Genomic DNA, 17845 nt, shown 5'->3' on the forward strand with positions numbered 1-17845 from the left:
TGTGTGTAGAGTCCTTCCAGCCGAGGCCGCCACAGGACTCATTCAGCAAGTACCTCGGAGCCGAGGTGGGTCGGAGGTGAACGAAGGCACAGTCCTGCTGTGCAGTTCAGTCCAGCAGAGGCCACGGCACGAACACGCATGTGACCGAAATACAAAACAGCCCAGGGGCTGGGCCATGAGGCTGGACTGTTAGCAGAAAGGGATGGTGCGATCGTGGTCAGGGCGGGCTTCCTGGGGCTCAAGGGCTGGGTGGAGATGGACAGGCGGAGCTAGGGAAGAGGCATTCCAGGGGGGGACCCCAGCACAGACAAATGGCAGACCGCGAGGGGCCTGGGGCGCCGAGCAGAGGCTCACCCGGGGAACGGCGCTGCTCAGAGGGGACCACCCACGGCGAGGGGCTGTCCTGCTGGAGGCCTTTTGGGGACAGAACCAGGGGCCAGAAGAGAGATGAGGGAACAACCAGCCCTGCTTCTCCCAACGGCTTTTAAAATTCCTATCACTGGGCATCCATCCCAGCGTGGCTACCGGGCCACCAACGTACCCTCGGGGAGCCTCAACTATATAAAGTAAGTCTTTGCCTATGTCAGTGGTTCTCAAAGTGTGGTCCCCGAGCCAGCAGCATCACCTGGGAACTTGTTAGAAATAGAGTCTTGGGACCCCACCCCAGACCTGCACAATCAGAAACTCTGTGGGTGGGACCCAGGAGTTCTGTTTTTTTTTTTTTCTTTTCTTAATTGAAGTGCTGTTGAGTTACAATATTATATTAGTTTCAGGTGTACCCCATAGTGATTCAATATTTTTATAGATTATACTCCATATAAAGTTATTATAAAATATCATCCTTGTATCTTATCTATTTTATACATAGTAGTTTGTACCTCATAATCCCCTTTACCTATCTTGCCCCTCCCCCCTTCCTTCTCCCCACTGATAACCACTAGTTTGTTCTCTATATCTGTGAGTCTATTTCTGATTTGTTATAGTCATTCATTTTATTTTTTAGATTTCACATATAAGTGGAAACATAAAGTATCTGTCTTTCTCTGACTTATTTCACTAATAAGCATAATACCCCCCAGGTCCATCCATGTTGCTGCAAATGGCATTATTTCATTCTTTTTTATGGCTGCATAGTATTCCATTGTATATATGTACCACATCTTCTTTATCCATTTATCTATCGATGGACACTTGGGTTTCTTCTGTATCTTAGCAATGATAAATAATGCTGCTATGAACACTGGGGTGCATGTATCTTTTCTAATGGGTGTTTTCTTTTCTTCGGATACACACCCAGGGGTGGAACTGCTGGATAATATGGTAGCTCTATTTTTCTAAAGAGTGCTTCCAGTAGTTGAGATGCAGCTAAGTCTGAAAAGTACTGCCTAGATAATCAGTTAGGTTTCTTCGGATGACAGAAAAGAGTCTGCAATTTTGTGGCCAGAAATGATCAGCTGTTACTTTCGAATTTCCTCGAAAGGAAAGCTGTTACCTTTCCTTTCATCCTCCATGAGAGGAGAAGTCAGGGGGTTTTGAAAGGCTCAGCTCTGTTACTAATACTGGTGCAGCAGAAAGCAATGGAGGGGGGAAGGGGAGAAGGTGGGGGACAAAAGAAGTGGGGTGGGGAAGGGCAGGAGAAGGAGGAAAGGAAGGGGAGTTAATGAAGGAGGGGAAGCAGGAAGAGAAGGAAGGAAGAGAGGAGAGACAGGTACAAATACAACCAACTGACGGGAGAGGGATAGGAGGCGACCCCACTCTGGCCCCGTCCCTGAAGCCCCCTTTCAGGCCAGAGGTGGCAGCAGATGACCCAGCCACCCCTGTCTCTGCTGGCGCCCTGGACACACGGGACCTCCCTTCCAGACCAGTTACGGCCAGTGTCCCTTGTGCTGGTCAGGGCCCTCACCACCTGCTGTGGCAGCTTTATCCTGAGAACCCGTGCCCCCATCCCTGCATTCCTGATTTAAAGAGAAGAGAGCGAAAATGGTACATCCACACTCAAGCTCTGCAAGGTTAAGATTACTTGGGTCTATCAAGAATAACCTTCCCACTTTATCAAGCACTCTGACAAACCAGCCACAGACGGTCGCCATGGCAACCAGGACAAGCGTGGGGCTCACAAAGCCCTGAGTGGCAGGATGGAGTCCTTTTATTGGTGCCTGTGCCCCGGCCGGGTTTTCTCCTCGGACACCCAGCACGGCGGGACAATGGGCACCCCCGAGGCAGCCTGACCCGCCTGCCCCAGACAGGCCTCGCAGGGTTACTACTGCTTTGCTCTATTTTATTCCCCTCATTCACCATCTTAAAGAGAAAGACGGCAGGATTTCTCCCCAACAGCTTTTCCCCTCAAGGTAGGGGATGTCAGCCAGAGGGTACAGAATCATAAAGACTAAAAGGAAGAAGCGAAAACACAGCAAAACATGACCCTGCTTGAGAGAGCTGAGAGTTCAATCACAAGTGCTCCCAGCCGGCTGTCACAGGACGGGTTGAAAAGTAAAATACAAATGGTAGGGGGTGAGGTGTTTCATTCTGCCAGACTCTCGCACTCCAACTCTCTGGGCTGCTCTTGCTTTAATTAACGGTTAATGTGGTTTTCCACAAGCACCTATCAAAGCCGGTTTGCATATTATCAACAGAGTCAGAAGACGACATTTCTAAAATATGACATGAACTCCATGCAGTCGGCGGAAGAGGCTTTCAAGTCCATTAGCTGAGAAAGGTGGTCGGAAACGCATCGGATGGAAGACTCTCTTTGATCTGCTTTTCCGTGACACTCCAGTGAGGAGAGAAAAGCACAAACAGCAGTCCAAAGCCAGCCTGCTTATCAAACGAAAAGACATTTCTTTCTGGGAACAGGTGCAGAAATTTTAATTAACTCTCCACTCTCCTGTGTGGATACGTAATCTCCGATCACACCTGGAGTGTTAAAAAAAAAAAATGAAGCATGTCCTGTGGTTCTTTGACTTGTATAAAAGGGATTCATTTGTATTTATGGCTCTTTTTCCTTTGTTCCCTGTAATTTCTCCATGGTTGCAAATCCACTAAAGAAACAGGCATCCAACACAACTTTCTCTTACCCTCCAAAAACAGAACAACACGATGTAGAGTTTACTAAGAAATGCGTGTCTTTTGATCCTTTCAAAGATCCTTTGTGCAGGGGAGTATTAGGAGGTAACACATCGGTCCAGTGAGAGAGTTTGTATCCTGATGTCAGTGTGCTCTTCTTTTCTTCTCCTTGTTTCCATTCTGGAAGAATCTGGGGAGAAAGGAGCTTAAAAGATGATACTTTGCTCCTTATTCATGACTGTCAATGAAGAGAGGAATTCAGTTTCCATGTCTGAAAAGTATGCAGGACTTCTGGGCTGGTCTCCACACCTGAAACAATGATTTGAGACAGCCACCAGCTGGGTGCTTCTCTTCCCTTCCCTTCCCCGAGAGGGCATGTGAAGCAAGAGCCCTGCAAGAGTCTTTTGTAAAATTGCTACCGAAGCACTAATGCCTAGCACTAATCGGCAGGGCATGTTTATATACTATTTCCTTTCTTATCAATTTTAGGTATCTATTGATTTCCTACCATGGGAAATGAAGGCTTAGAGCTCCCATTCACATTTCTTACTTTCTCTTTCCTGATGCCCCAAATAGTTATAATATAATTTTAATTAAATCAAAAGTCTGTGTTTGTGTTATTACAAATATTGCTGGGTCAAGTAATGTACTGTAACCACACCTTTTTTTTTTTTTTTTTTTTTTTTTAATATAGTCCTTTATTTTTCCTGGAGTTAACTGTGGCCTCAATTTCTTTCATCTGTGTGGTTGTACATGAACCCATCACTAATTTATTCTACATGTTCCAACACTTCTTCTTCCTGCCCATCAATAACTATCCCATGTACCTAAATATATTAGTTCTACTTTTTTCCACTTGGAGACATAATTCTGGAACTTTCTGTACCCTTGCTTCAATCTGGTGTGGATGCTTCCCAGGACTGTGTTCTCCCTCCACTACTGTCTACGGCTGGTCTCTTTTTTGACTTCCTCCTCATTTTGCTGGAGCATATCCTCTAGTGGCTCCCTAGGAAACAATGCCCTGGAAGTTATTTGCATCCCTGCACTCCTAAAAATGTCTTTGTCTTCACTTTTTTTTTTTTTGCCGTACACGGGCCTCTCACTGTTGTGGCCTCTCCCGTTGTGGAGCACAGGCTCTGGACGAGCAGGCTCAGTGGCCATGGCTCATGGGCCCAGCCGCTCCGTGGCATGCGGGATCTTCCCGGACCAGGGCATGAACCCGTGTCCCCTGCATCAGCAGGTGGACTCTTAACCACTGCGCCCCCAGGGAAGCCCTGTCTTCACTTTTAACTAACAGTTTGGGTACAGAAGTCTAGGCTGAAATCTGTTTTTCCTTTAACACTTTAGAAGTATTGCTCCACTAGCTCCTAGATGTCAGTATTGCTATTGTGACATCTATCTGGATTACTAATACTTTGAGTGTAACCTGCTGTGCTGCTTTGGAAGATTTTAGGATATTTTTCCCCATGAAGTTCTAGAATTTCACAACATGCCTTTGTGTGTGTGTGTGTGTGTGTGTGTGTGTTTACTTAAAAGGCTGTACACTCAATGGCTTTGCCCTCAAAGGATTCTTGTCCTTTGGCTCTGAAAAGTGTTTTCGTTTTTTTTGTTTGTTTTGATAATTTTTCTGTCTTCTTTCTTTCTGGACTTCCTATTAGTCAAAACATAGGACTGATATTTTAATTTTATTACCTTTCTTTCCCCCTGTTTTCTTACTTTTTAAAAATTTTACCTTCTGAAAGATGTCCTTTATTTTGTTTTCCAGTCTTTTTGTATGTTTTAAAATGTTCTGCTGCCCTATTTTTAGACCCCCAAAGCTCTTTCTTCTCTTTTGATCATTTCTTTTTTATAGCATCTTGGTTTTGTTTCACTGATACATATATTCTATCTCTATAAGTCATTTCGCCTGATCCTTGAATTATCTCCGCAGTCACCAGGTTGCACAAGACAGGGGTGGGAGCCAGGGATCTTACCACACTGTGTAAGGACTTCACCACAATGCCCCAGTTTTTAGCTCTGCAGTTCACATCCCACCATCCTGCAGTGATTTAGGCTTTGAAGACCAGAGCTTTCCTCAGGATCCCTTCTACATGCAGGTGCAGCTTCCTCTACTTTGCTAAATTAATCCGCCTTCCTCCATGCACCTTCCATCTTCTAAAAATCTGTTGAAATCATACACTTTCCACTTTCTCTTCTTCCAATCTTTTTGTTCTTGTGGGTATCTATCCATCCATTCATCCATCCATCTACCTACCTATTTATTTCTCTATCTATCTATCTATCTATCTATCTATTATCTTCCTATCTATCTATCCATCCATCCATCCACCTACCTTCATACCTATCGGTCTCAATCTGTCCATCTATCTTCGTATCTATTTATCTATCCATCCATCTACCTACCTATCTATGTCTCTATGTCTCTATCTATCATCTATCTTCCTATCCATCCATCCATCTACTTACCTACTTGCCTACCTACCTATGTCTCTATCCATCTATCTATCTATCATCTAAAATCATTTTTCACTATTTATGGGAGTTCTGTTCTATAATATCACCACAAACACTGAATTAGCAGATACTGAACCACTCACTGTTCCTGGGGAAATACAGGGTTAACTTCCTGTTAGCCTCTGGTCAGATTTGTAATTCATGCCTGAACAAAGCTCACCTAACACACATATTTGTCCCATAAGGCACATCTCAGCCTTCCTGTTCTTAGGAACACAGGACAGCACTGCACCACTATGCTTGGGGGCAACTTTATACAGTGAAATCACCAACAAAAAGCACAAGCATGTGAAAAATGTGGCACTAAGTGAACTGCGAACAGGACGCTTGTTTACAGCATGACAGCTGAAATGAGAAAGCTTAGCTGGAAACATGCAGGTCAGCAACATAATTTTTTTTTTGCCACTAAGCATACATCTGCAAGTGACTGTGAAAGCACCAAGAGTACTGATTTGGGGATTATAAATAAATTTACAAATAAATCTATCATTCTTTTAGTATCAGTTCACTGGGATTTTTCAGAAGAGAGAAGAAATAACTACCTATGTCCAACTCCCCACATTTAACACAATTTTATTAATTTTTAAAGGGGCTACTGGGAGCCATTTCTAAACATCTTAGAATCCAGAAAACATAAAGAAAAAATAATAAATTTGGTGACATAAAACCCCTGCGTGATAAACGACAAGCTATGCAAAGGCAAGAGACAAATGACAAGATGGTAAACTATTTGTAGCTCAAATTACAGTCAAAAAAGTAGCTCCTAAAAATTAATAAGAAAAGAAATCCAGTAATCCACATTTTAAGATGGGATGAGGCTAGGAAGAGAGTCACAGAAAAGGAAATTCTAATGGCCATAAACCAGAAGAAAATATACTAAATCTCACAATAAGAGAAGTGCAAATCAAAACTACCCTGTGATATCATAGTTTCACCTCTCATATTGGAAAAACCCCAAAGTTTGAGAACTACTTAGCTGACAAGGCTGTGGGGAAGCAAGTATTCTCATACATGGCTGGCAAGAGGGCAGATTCAACCTTAGGGAGAACAATTTGACAGTATCTCTCAAAATTACAAATACATTTACCCTCTGACCCAACAACCGCACTTCTGGGAATGCATTGATCCTGTATATAAAAAAATGACAAATGCACAGAGTTATTCACTGGAGAACTGTTCACAATAGCAAAACACTGGACGCCACGTGTGTCTATCAGTGTTGGGCTTGTTAAATAAATAATGCCGTATAACAACATAATGGGTAATGGCTGCTCATGTATTGAAGCAAGGCATATGGGACAAGGACCACAATGAGAGGAATGATGATTCCTATGGTAGAAAGAAAAATGCCCACTCACTCCCCCCAAATATGTCTACGTCCTAAATCCTGGGGCCTGGGAAGAGGTTGCCTTCTATGGTAACAGGGATCCGGCGGATTGATGAAGTTAAGGATCATGTGATGGAGAGATTAACCAGGTGGGTTCAATGTGATCAAAAGGGTTCTTAGATGGGAGGCAGGAGGCGGGTCAGAGTCAGGAAAGGAGAGGTGAGGATGGGAGCAGAGGGCAGGGTGCTTGGTCACCAGCAGGTTGGCCTCTAGAAGTTGAAAGCAAGGAACAGATTCTCCCAGAAAGAATGCAACTCTGCCAACCCCTTGATTATAATCCCTTTCAACCCGTTTTGGATTTTTGGCCTCCAGAACTGTTCAGAGAATAAATTTGTGCTGTTTTCAGTCACTAAGTTTGTAGTAATTTGTTACAACTGCAACAGGGCACTCATACACAGTCTAAAGCCAGGGAAAGGTTAGATGAAAATGAAGACTTGGAGGCATTGGCCAATACGGGCGGAGAACAACTCAAGGAGGGGTGAGGTTGGCTGAGGACTGGGTCTCCTGGGGAGGGGAGAGCAGAAGATGATAAAAAGCCCTGAACTGGGAGGAACTGGCTGGAGGGCAGCCCAGGGTAGGAAACACGTTTAAGAAGAAAGATCCACACCATCTAATGTCTTGAGAGGGCAAGCAACACAGAGCCTGAAAAACCATCTCAGGATAGACCGTGAGGTCTCAGGAGTCCACAGCCAGGATGCTTCAGGAGGGAAGTGGCTGGAATGTAAACATGTTCTCAGGAAATCTGGGGTCTGCCTTGACTTTGCCATGGCCAGCAGAGACCCTGGCCATGATGGCACACAGGGAAGATAAGAGTCATGCCCTCAGGTGATAGAGAGTAGAGATGCAAGGGCAGGGCAGGAGAGGGGAATGCCAAGCTGGAAAGAAGGAACATTTCATCTTCATTTATCAACTGGAAAGTAGGGGCTGTAACACTGCGGCAGTCTTGCAGAAAACTCCGTTGAGTCCTTCAGTATCGCCAAGGGCACGGCTATACCAGGTACCACTATTCACTTATGAATCTCCACATCCAGTCAACCTGGTTCTGTACCATGCACCTGGGAAGCAAAGATGTGTCAGCCTCTTCTGCTGTAGGAGATCCCTGTCCAGGGGGTGGGGAGAGCAAACATACAGTCCTTCCCCAGATGCAAGCCACCACGAGGTGTGCTGGAGGGAAGGAGAGAGGAAGGAAGGCTGTGCCACTTGTTCTCTCTGGGGAAAGGGCAAATCCATCTGAGGCCAGTGGCAGCTGCAGCGGCCCTGCCTTCCTGGCCCCCATCCCCCCACAAGCCTCCTGCAGGACCACTGCCTCTGCCAGCCGAGGGAGGGGCAAGGATGCTGGGGCCGGCTGGAGACGTTGTTTTCCTCTTTGTTTTACACACAATGCCCCAGAAAAACATTTTGCTGATATGTAATTAGGCCAACATAATAGAGCCTAAGAAAGCCGTACGTCTCATTTTAGACAACTTCGGCTTTCATAACGTTCAAAGAGAATACGTTAAAAAAAAAAAAAAAGCTTAGCTCTCAGATGTAGAAAAGGGGGCAGAGGAAAATACATGCAGTGCGTGGAAAGCTTCCTTTCTAGGACTATTTACCCACCCCTGCTGGTTAATTCACATCTTTGCCTGATTTTCTCTCCCATGCATGAAAGGCAACAAACTCTGCAGCCCTATTGAGAGCCCAACAAAATAATAATGATGACTGTTATTATTATTTGAGATACACTGTTTGCAAAAAATGGCCTCAATGATTACTTCCCTGCCTCTAGGCCTCTTTACGGCATTCTGCAGCTCCTCCCATAAAGAGGCAGAGTCCACTTCTCCACCCCTGGAGTTCAGGCTGGGCTTGTGACTTGCTCTGACCAACAGATATGGTAGATGTGACATCATAGTTGTTCTAAGCCTAGGCCACGAGCAATCTTGCTGCTTCTACCTGCTCTCAGGGAACCAAGGACAAGCCCAGGCTGGCCTGTTGGATGATGAGAGTCATACGGCCCAAGCAACTAGCAGACGTGAGAGACGCCATCTTGGACCAGTGAGATGCCGGTCGACCAGCCAGTGACACAGAAGGAGAGTGAGGTTAGAGGAGCATCACCCAGCTGACCTGTGCACTCACTACAACCAGAAAGCCTGGTTATTTCAATTCGCTAAGCTTCGGGGGTGCCTTATTCCACAGCAGAAGCTGACAGATTATGATTATTCTAGAGAAAGCCAAATAACCCAGCAAATCTCTAGGAGGAAAATCGGAGTGAAAGTCCCCTCATCTGATTAGAGAGAAACAGAATGTGATAGCTGCTACTGAATGGAGCTTGGGGGTTCTAATTTCTCACCGCTCTCAAAGACGGCACACCACACCCTCATCTCCTACATGCCAGACACATTGTGACCTGGCATGACATCGCAGCCCTGAAGTCTCATTTACAAGCTACCGTGAGGCCCAGCACTGCCACCAGCGTACCCTGGGAGGGAGAGATAAAAACCCACGCAGGGGGAGAGCGTGCTCGCTCAAGATGCTGTCCAGGCTTCTCCCAGAGTACCACACGGGCCCAGCTGGCAGGAAAACCAAACCTGCAGTGCAAGATAATACTCTTCTAGATTCTAGGCCGGGCAGGTGATTTGGTCCTGGGATGTGCAGCTTTGGGAGAGGGGTTAGGAGTTAGGGGGCGGAGGGACAGGAGATGCATACACGCATCAGAGCTGCCTGCTGACACGCGCCTGCTCGAGAGAGTGAGAACCACGCCAGGTGCATGAGAGCAAAGGGCTCCCAGATTACGCTGCAGGCAAAAATGCCAGACGTTTGAAGGTTAAGGGGGCACAGCTTGGGCAGACTCTGACCATTAGTAGGAGAAGATGCTGCTGCCGTTCTGAGAGCAAACAGTTAAGCGACTCAAAGCCGTTACATCCCGTCTGCGGGACTTCATACTGGGACAGTGCGAGCCTTGCATCCTCCAGAAGCTGACGTTTCACACACACGCTGAATGCATCGGGGTGAGCGCACCCTCTCCGGCAGGCAGACTTGGAAACAGCTTAGTCTGATAACAATTAAACAAGAAACATTTTCTCCATCCAGGGACTTGCCAAGTCCCTTCCTCTTCCTTTGAGGAGTGAGAGGAAGTTAGACTTTCTGGGAATAAATGGGATCTGTCACTTTGTCTTTAGACAACATGAGGTGAATGAGGGATCACAGTTTTAGCCTTTTTTTCTTATTTTTTCCACCATATCTACAACCTAGAAAAAAGAGGATTTAAAAAGAGTTTTCCCACAGTATATAATTAAAAGGGATTTATTCTGGAGTGGGGAGGGGGTGGGGATATGTGTCAGCAAAAACTCTCGAACTTAAAACTACATCAAAGTTATCACCTTCAACGACAGTGGATTCCTGACTGCTTACCAGTAATCATAAAGCTTTAGCCCAGATGATATCCCTGAACAAAGGCTGCTTCAAAATCCTAGCAGAGGCGGCAATGGAAGTTAAGGGTTATTCCACTGTCGCTGGGCAGGCCAGCAGCAGTCAGAGCCACAAAGCACGGTCACTCTGAAAAGACAGTGACATTGTAGAACATTCAACACAACACATTTTCCCTCCCTGGCTTTCTCCATCTGGTAAATTCAAGGGGCCACGGTCCCACTTCAGCATTCCGTCAGTATTCTTTCTGGTCAATATTCTCTCAGTGGTGACCCAACTGTTAGCCTCTTGTTGCCATGGTTACCAGGATGCTAACTGGACCCTCTCTCTTCATAGTCCCCTCTCCCTCAAGCCAAATTATGTTGCACGAGTCCCCAGCATGTCCTCTGAGGACCCTGGCTCCTGGTAAGGGGACTTCTACTAGGGCTTCCGAGGTGCTGCAAACCACTAGCGGGAATATCCAGCCTTCAGGACACATCACACCCCTGACTGTCAGCTCCCCTACCACCAGAGTTCTTCCATTCTCTCTGGTTTCCTGCTCTACTACAGCCTGGAGATAGACGCACCAGAGCCTGTCACAGACACACTGTAGGGTTTCCATCAGCATCTGGGTTGTGACCCACCAAAGGAAGAGCTGATGAACAGAAAACCAAGGTCAAGAAAATGAAAATGGCCTCAGAGAGATCAGCCAAATCTACGTGGGGTCCTGAAGAAACCCCCCTATTACCCTCTGTCCCCTGCACTATCACTTCATCATATTGATCACTTCTTAACACTGATTAGCTTATCTATTTACTACTATCTCCTTCACTGGAATACATTCTCCACAAAGCAAGGGGTTTGTCTTATTCTCAATGAATCTCAAGCAACTAGGGAAGTGTCTGGCACAAAATGAGTGAATGAATGAATGCACCTTCCCTAGCATTTCTGGGGTAGGTTCTGCCACCGCTGTCTTATATGCTCAAAATCTTATCAAACTTGCTGTAAATCACATCCAACACTAACGAGACGTGAGTTTACCATTAAAAATGGGAGTTAATCTGCCAGGATGTTGTGGTACCATCCTTCTGACCTTTCTGTATGTGGAAGTTGGAAGTATATTCATGTATGAAAATTAAATGCAGAACCACATTGGTCACCAACCACTAAGGCCACTGGATGCTTTAGCAAAGATTGCTAAAACTATTAAACTGGCCACACACAAATCTATACCCATAGTGCACTGTGATGCACATGGTCCTACCAGGAGATAATATCTATCTCACCACCTCTTGAATCTGAGCTTGGTTTTGTGACTTTCTTTGGCTATTAACAGGATATTAACAAATCAACAGGATATTAACAAATATGACGCAAACCAAAGCATGAAATAAGTAAGCTAGCACACTGGGGCTCTCAGGGACCCTGTGACTTCCCTCCTGTGAAGAAGTCTGGGCGAGCCTACTAGATGTTAAGATACACAGGGCCTTCTGGCCCCAGCCAATAGCCAGCCAACTGTCAGACACGTGAGTGAGGCCAACCCTGGATCCTCTGGCCGTCACCTGATGTATGAGAGAGCCCAGGAGAGGTCAGCTAAACTGCTTCAGAGCAGAACTGCTCAGCTGACCCAAAGAATCATGAGCTCAATAAACAGTCATTTGAAGCTGTGAGGTTTGGAATGGTTTGTTATACAGCAAGAACTAACTAATACAGACTGGAAAACAAAACATCTATCATTTAACAGAGACAAGTCGACCTGCTTCTTTCAGTGTGACTTTGTCTTCATATGGGAGGGTGACTCTGCACAATTTTGTAGCCTAAATCGGTTTTAAATAGGGTGATGTCTTTGTGATGATCCTCACATTCTTGACCCATGTCCCCTTCTGGACAGCATCAAGCATTTTTAAGGTGAAATCAAAAGTAAAAGTTGTTTCCATGGGATACAAAATAGCTAGCTTTAAAAAGTATGGACTTTTAAGCCAAAATGTGATATGAAGCACAATGATAAAGCTAGAGAATATTCATGATGTACAAGAGCAAAAAATGGAAACCATCTAAAATCTACCAATAGAAAACTAATTAAATAAATTAAAATACGATGGCTCGTATACCAATATTCTACAGCCATTTAAAATGATGAGATAGAAAGAGTGTGAACAAAATAATCCCATTTTTAAAAAATATATGCAAATGTAGACAGAACATATACTAGAATACACACCAAATATGTGACTATCTTCTCAGTTATGATGAAAGTGGGATGATTTTTGCTTTCTTTTCCTTATTTGTATTTTCTAAACTATCTTCAATTACATGTATCAATTTTTAAAAACACTTTAAGAATAACTGACATATCTAAAAATTCACCTGTTTATAGTACAGAATTCAATGGTTTTTAATATATTCACAGAGTTATGCAACCATCACCACAGTACAAATTTAGAACATTTTCATCACCTCCCCCCAAATTCTTGTCCCCATTAGCAGTCACTCTTTTTCCCCCCACCCTCACCCCTAGGCAACCACCAATCTACTTTCTATAGATGTGCCTAATCTGGACATTTCATATAAATGGAATCATACAATATGTTGTCTTTTGTACCTGGCTTCTTTCATTTTAACATAATGTTTTCAAGGTTCATCTGTGTTGTAGCATGTATTAGTACTCCATTCCTTTTTATTGCTGAATAATATTCCACTGTATGAATAATATTCCATTGTACATATTTTATTTATTCAACACTTGATGGGCATTCAGATTGTCTCTACTTTTTGGATATTATGAATAATGCTGCTATTATTTCTCTTGGATATGTGCCTTAGAGTAGAATTACTAGGTTGGTCATGTGGTAACTATGCTTAACATTTTGAGGAACTGTCCATGAATCACTTTTGCAATAAGAAAAAAAAGTTATAAAAATTTAAGAACAGATGTCTTGGCCTCATTAGACTAGCTTCTGAGTCTTCTTGTCTAATTTGCCAAGTGAATCCCCCTTCCACCATAGTTGAAGAGGATGTTTAATAATTTTGTCTCAAAGAGGCCACTGACTTAAAAGCAATAGTTGACCCATGCATCCCAGCTTATTAAAGCTGGAAGCAATCAGGGTGTTTCTCCGTTCAGTGGCTCCTGGTTGGATTTTTAACATGCAGATCCCTAATCTCCACCCCCAGACCTACTGACTGTCAGGGCTGGTGCTGGGGAATGTGTATTCGTATCAAATCCCCAGGTGATTCTGAGGATCAACAAGGTTTGGGAAGCACTTTTCTAGTGCTTCCTGCCCAGAACAGGAAGGCCACATCCATCACCCCTGAGAGATGGTAAACTGAACATGTGAACCATCCTGATCTGATACCTGGGAGCTGACAGCCTCATGCCCCACCTACTTGCACTGCCAGATGGCTCCACAAAACTCTCCAAAGGATCCTGGTTTTCCCCTTGCAACTAAGGAAAACAGTCTATCCCCTTTATCAGAGGTTTGCCCTTTGAAGATGAGGAACCAGCTTCCTGATTGCCCTTGTTTGTTCCTCCTCCAAAATAAACACATCCACTTGTTTTCAACCATTTCCAGGCATGTCCTCCATCGCTGTCCACCCCTCAATCCGTCTGTGTTTCTCGTCAAATACAGCAGTGTGATAGGTATAAGACTCCCAGTCAACCGGTATCACACTGGAAAACAGAAGATAAGCCCCTCCTGTGTGCATTTCATAATATGGCCAGTTATCTTTTACCCATAGCAATAATCTTATGTTGTTTCATATCCACCCAACCAGTGTTTGATGAAACTTGTAACACGAAAGGAATTAATTTGGATCCAGGGAACATGAACATTAGAAACAGCTAGTCCCTGACTCGAGGAGTTAACAGAGCAATTAAAAAATTAAATAACTCTATGCCATATGATCCAGCAATGCCAATCCTGGGCATACATCCAGACAAAACTATAATTTGAAAAGATATAGGCACCCCACTGTTCATAGCAGCACTATTTACAATAATTGCCAAGACATGGAAGCAAGCTAAATGTCCATTGACAGATGAATGGATAAAGAAGAAGTTATACACACACACACACACACACACACACACACACACAGGAATATTACTCAGTCATAAAAAAGAATGAAATAATGTCATTTGCACTACCATGGATGGACTTAGAGATTATCATACTAAGTGCAGTAGGCCCGACATAGAAAGACAAGAATCTAAATTATGAAATAAATAAACTTATCTATGATACAGAAATAGACTCACAGACATAGAGAATAACAGATTTGTGGTTGCCAAGGGGGAGGGGGAGGGGAAGGATGATTGGGAGTTTGGGGTTAGCAGGTGTAAACTATTATATGTAGAATGAATAGACAACAAGGTCCTACCGTATAGCACAGGGAACTATATTCAGTATCCTGTGATAAACCATAATGGAAAAGAATATGAAAAGAGTAGACATATATACATATAACTGAATCACTTTGCTGCGCAGTAGAAAATCACACATTGTAAATCAACTATACTTCAATAAAACACATTTTTAAAAAAAATTAAATAGCTCTAAGGAAGGTGGAACATGGTGCCAAAAGTGCTGAAAGGAAGGGAGTGCAAATCCAGCCAACAGCATCAAAGATGATGTCACAAAGAGTTGGGCCAGGAAGGGCAAGGACCTCAAATGTCGAGGGGGGGCTCAGCAGAGGGCAGGAGAGAACACAAATGGAGGGACAAGTAACCAGGGTGTGATCTGGAAAACCCCACTCGGTCACAGCTCAGAGCATTTGGAGTATTTGGAGACGAGTAGTCAGTACACTGTTCATCTGAATTAAACTTATTCATTACAATTGCTTTCAAATCAGGTATTCTCCATGCTGTGTTATTGATGTTTTTGCACTTAAATACAATTGATTTTTTTATACTTAAATGTATCCCATTACATTTTATTGGGCTGGTTTTGACCTAACATTGATAAACTAGTAGATAATGAGATTGGAAGGAGTTTAAGAAATCAGGGGAACCTACTCAAAAAGGAAGCTGGATTAGATAAGCAATTTTCAAGGTTTCTTGTTTTGTTTCTTTTCCGTTTTTAAAAAAGTAGTGGGAGGCTTTCCACAAACATCAATGTTATCTAATTTAGAAGCCCAATATGTAAAAGCAGATAGATTCAGAGAAAGCAGCTCTGGTTCCCACTGACGTGGGTAGGTTGTCCAGAATCTTCCTCACTCCCTGCTCTCAATGATTCCCTCCCCTACCCACTCCGTGCCCCACTGAAATGTTTTTGTGGAGCCCAAGAGCATCCCTGTTCTTTGGATCTTGACAGCCATCCAGTACACTCCACGGCCTCCCACAGGTCCCCCATCATCTAGGTCTCTATACGAGGCACTGAAAATGACGTGAAACAGGACAAGGCACAGGATGGCATCATAGGGCCCATGAAGAAAGACCCCCATCCAATTAAAGATGTTCATACTGAGTGTAGCCCCTTAAGCAGTTCCAAAGGAAGCAGGACCTTCCTTTGTATTTCATTTTACTAAAGTTCTTGCCAAGTGAATTTAAAAAGGACAAATTCCAAGGAAGGGTGATGAACTTGTAGTTAAGGTGTTCTTAACTACAAGAACACCCTCCAACCCTCTATACTCATTGATTTAATATACTAAGTTCTTGCAGAACCATGTGCCCTGTCCTCACCTGTGGCTCCCAAGCTGTCTATGCATTTAAAATTTTATTATAGGGGTGATGAGAAGGAACGCAGGCAGTTCTCAGGAGCAAAGACCTTGGCTGGCAGCCAGCAAGGAAGCAAGGACCTCAGTCCTACAACCACAAGGAGCTGGATTTGGTCAACATCCTGGATGAGCTTGGGAGCAGATTCTTCCCCCAGAGCCTCCAATAAGGAACACAGCCCTGCCAAGCCCTGATTTCAGCCTTATGAGACCCAAAGGAGAGGACCCAGTGGAGCTCACCCTGACTTCTGACCTTCAGAAACTGTAAGACAATAAATTGTGTGTGTGTTTTTAAAACTCTTATAGAATCATCTGCCATCCTTCTAATCTCAAACACATTGGGAAAACCTAAAGATAAAGCCCTTCTTATCACATTGAGGGTTGCCTCTTTCTTGTCATGCACTGGATGTTTTAAAGCATACTATTGTTTAAAAAATGCATTTGTCCCATGATTCTGAAAACGTGATGATTTCCTTCACTCTCTCTTCCTCTGCAGCCAGGCTCTAAATTCGCTTTGCCCCATGGTCTTCACCAGACCACACACTTGCCTCTCCCCTCTCATCAGCCTTAAAAGGTTCCTGGTGATTTAGGGCCTCTCACCACCCCTCAGGAAGCCTGACAAGGAACAGAAGTTATTTATGGGTGTGGAAAGACCATGGGGTGAGCATTCATTTTTAATGACTGCACTTCTTCCCCCCAGTTAAAGGAATCAATCCTTCCTGCCTGGATTGAATCCATTCATCACGTTTTCACAGTGGCTGACACACAGTAGGAACTCTATATTTATTTGTTGAATAAATTTTTAAAAAGCCTAACTTACTTGTATGACTAAATTTTGCATAGGAAGTGAAATACGGGAAGCTGAGAAAACAGGATCATTGAGTTTATGGAAGAAAAAGAGTGCAGATAGAGAGTAAAAGTCAAATTCTTCCTTTGTCATACCACCCTCCGAGCTGTCACCAAGTCCAAGTTTAGTCTTCTTTAAAATACTTCTAGGAGCATCCCTGCCTTCTGTCCCACTCAGTGGCAAACTGTTGGTTGCCAAGGCCAATAGCCCAGGTCTGCCTTCCTGGCTGACACCCTCTCCAGCCCAGCTCACCATGATCTTGACAGTGATGTGGGTCTGTGACCCAGCCAATGGGACAGAAGGGAAACTCTACTTGGGAGTCCCTGGGAAAGGTCTTACTTGCTAATAAAAAAGGGCACATGGCAGGAAATGCCCTCTTCTTTCCAACTGTCATCATGTTCCCATGAGATGCTTGGGAACTGCTGCAGCCACCTTGGGATTAGGGTCCTGAGGGGAGACCTAGCAGACAAGCTGAGGACCGGGATGTGGAAGGTGACAGTTCCCGGGTCCCTGATGATGTCTTCAAGCTGCTGAAAAAGATGACGCTGCAACCCCTCACCTTCCTCCAGACTTGCTGCCTGGTGAGATGCGATGACAAATCCCTACACTGTTCAAGCCACTGCCAGGTGGATACTCTGCCTTGACAGTGGAAAGCATCCTGATTGATACCCATGACCACCATATATGACATCACTTATATGTGGAATCTAAAAAACTGATTCAAATGAACTTATTTACAAAACAGAAATAGACCCACAGACATAGAAAACAAACTTATGGTTACCAAAGGGGAAAGTGGGGAGGGATAAATTAGGAGTTTGGGATTAGCAGATACACACTACTATATATAAAATGGATAAACATCAAGGGCCTACTGTATAGCACAGGGAACTACATTCAATATCTTGTAATGACCTATAATGGAAAAGACTCTGAAAAAGAAT

At 44.1% G+C, this 17845-nt stretch overlaps 1 protein-coding gene across 2 annotated transcripts in view; it reads right to left on the reverse strand.

The window, feature by feature from the left end:
- The window catches only part of RFTN1 (raftlin, lipid raft linker 1), a 205274-nt gene that overhangs the window by 13346 nt on the left and 174083 nt on the right, over nt 1–17845 (reverse strand). The gene's annotated exons all lie outside the window — the stretch shown is intronic.

This window comes from Kogia breviceps, chromosome 5 (assembly GCF_026419965.1).
Source record: "Kogia breviceps isolate mKogBre1 chromosome 5, mKogBre1 haplotype 1, whole genome shotgun sequence".
Taxonomy (NCBI): domain Eukaryota; kingdom Metazoa; phylum Chordata; class Mammalia; order Artiodactyla; family Physeteridae; genus Kogia; species Kogia breviceps.